The sequence below is a fragment of the Malurus melanocephalus genome, unplaced genomic scaffold, assembly GCF_030028575.1.
Source record: "Malurus melanocephalus ecotype Western Australia unplaced genomic scaffold, MMel_1.1 scaffold_1752, whole genome shotgun sequence".
NCBI classification, from domain to species: Eukaryota; Metazoa; Chordata; class Aves; order Passeriformes; family Maluridae; genus Malurus; species Malurus melanocephalus.
This window is the reverse complement of record NW_026624984.1, coordinates 16,978-19,537: the sequence shown is the minus strand read 5'-3', so window position 1 is coordinate 19,537 and position 2,560 is coordinate 16,978.

The following is a 2,560-nucleotide window of genomic DNA, read 5'->3' as shown; positions in this document are numbered from 1 at the left end:
GGCAGGAGCAGGAGGGGCAGGGGCTTGAGGCTCACCTGGTTGTGGGCAGGAGCAGGAGGAGAAGGCGTGAGGAGAAGTGTGCGAGGGAGAGAGGCGCTGGGCCGGCTTTTATGCTGCTGCTGGAGGGGCGGGACAGCCTTGGCCCATGGCCTTGGGGCATTTTGCAGGCTGGCCCAGCCTGGTGAGTCATGAGCTGGGGAGTGTTTACCTTTGTGCAATTTGGCAGTTTCATGTCCTTCCCTTGAGGCCCTGTCAGGGTGACCTTGGTGACAACTTTCATGAGTTGGTATTTGGGAGGTTTTGATTGTTTGATGTGTGACACGGAGGGATGAATTAACTCCCAGAGCCCAGCAGAGGTGCAGTGTCATCAATGACCTTTTTTTGTGGCACTGCTGTCCTGTGGTTTGTAGGTGCCCTGTGAAGAATGGGCTCTGTTCTGTGCCAATGGATGTCCATAATTCTTTGTGTTGCACCCAGGAATGCTGAGGGAGCTGCTGATGTCCTGGGGAGGTCACTCTGCCATAGCTTGGAAAGGTCCCAGTGCCTATGAGTGCTTCCTTCTGGGTGGAAGAAGTGGGTTAAGAGAGTAGATCTGGAAAACCTTAGGCTTTTCGGGCTGAATTTCGTCCAAGGTTTTGGTCCATTTGGATTTCTGAAATTCACGTGACCATGTTCTCTGTCATCTAAAGTGTATTCCTTGGGTTGGTTCAGTATTGCAATAAACAAGCAACAAACCAGTGCCCGATCCCTTTTTACCCTGAGCTCTGACGTCAATTCCCGTATTCCTCATTCAAGCAATAATGTTTCATAACTTTTATCCTGTAGGGGTTCATATTGTGTTCCTCTGAGCAAAACCCCATAATTAGTAGCGGACAGTCAGTGTGATTCTCATTCCTCCTCTGTTATGGGTCAGGCGTGTCTTTGTGGAGTTCTGTGATTCCATGTCCTTCTGTTGTGTCTCTGTCCTTCTGACCTTGGTGGCTGCTTGAAATTCTTTTTATTCTGAGAATTAGAGGCCAAATGCTTTTGTTGATGGTTCATGTCAGGACAGACTGGTGGTATGACCAAAGCTTTGGAGAGTTGCGGTGTCATCATTGAGGTTGCCCTGTGACTCTGCTGTGCTGTGGTTTGTGGGTGTGTGGTGAGGAGTTACCCCCAGGCTCTCTCAGCCCTGTCAGGCTGCTCTGGGCTCGGCTGGGATCATTGTCCCTTCCATCCCTTTCCCTCCTTCCTTGCGTTTCTCCCATCTGGCAAAGCGTGACACAGAACTCTGTCTTTCCCATTGACCTTCATGCCCTCTTGCCTTTAAGGTTGTCATGTCCAGGACCTTTTTGGGTTTTACTTGCACTGAGGTATGAGGCCACTTCTCTGGGTCGTATCTGACCACCAGGAAGAGGATTTGGATGTTGCCCATGATTTTTGGAGAACATTTCATGATCCTGAACAGGCCAATCAAGTCCAGGTTCTGTCAGTGTCCAGCGGGGTGGCCTGAGAAGGGTCTGAAGGGCTGTGCCCGGACGGTTGTGGTCAGTGTCCCAAAGTGCAGATGGCAGCAAGTGCCCAGTGCTGTCACCCCAGAGCTGGATCCACTGGGTCAACACTGAAACCCTGAGTGGTGCTGGGCACCTGCTGGAGTTCAGCAAGGGCAGCTGCCAAGGGCTGTTTCTGGTGGGAGGGTCAGCCCAGAGAGGATAAAATGTCTGTGTATCAGAGCAATTGTTTTGTTCAGAGAAAAACCCTTAGTGGTTGTGGTTGAGAAGAAATGGAGCAGGAGGTGTCCCTGTAGCATTGTAGGGAAACGGGACCCAAACATTCCATGGCTCGATTGGGAAAATGATTATGAGCAATCAGGGAGAGGTGACTGTTCCTATGTCGTGAGCAGTGGTGGGGTCCTCATGGGAGGTGTTTTTGGTAGTGCTGGGCTCCTTAGTGTGAAGTTAAAGTCGATTCAGTGAATCAAAGCAGTTGAGGGCCAGAAGGATCCTAAAGGGTCTGGAGGGACTTTTGTAGAGGAGTGTCGGATACAGCTGGGACTGCCAGGGGACAATGCTGGGCAGGGGGTTGTGACCAGTGTGTGCAAATCCCTGATGTCAGGCAATGAAGATGAGGAGCCTGGCTGTTCTGAGCAGTGTGGACATGCAGGACAAGAGTCCTTGGGCACAAGTGAAAACAGATGGAATTCCATGGGCAAAGGAGGGAAGCATTTGTCAGTGTGAGTTTGTTCACAAAGGACAAAATCTGATGTTGTTTCTGTCCTGAACAATCGACCACTGAACTGTCCACGGTGCTGGAAATCCTGCTCTTGCTGACTCTGCTTGAGCAGAAGGGAATGAAGCCCTTCAACTCGAGGGTTCCTGTGCAAGTGCAAGACTTTATTTCTGGTTGTTCTGAGGGTTTGAGAGTCCTGCTAGGAAGAAATTCTGTAAAATGTGTGCTGGCAGTGAGGGACTTTGTCAGAGCCATGAGCAGGAGAGAATTGATGTGTCCCAGCCTTTTGTGTAGCAGGTGATGTGCTTATGTCATGGTCTGGAAGTTTTCCCCCTTCCCCCCTTCCTGTGCA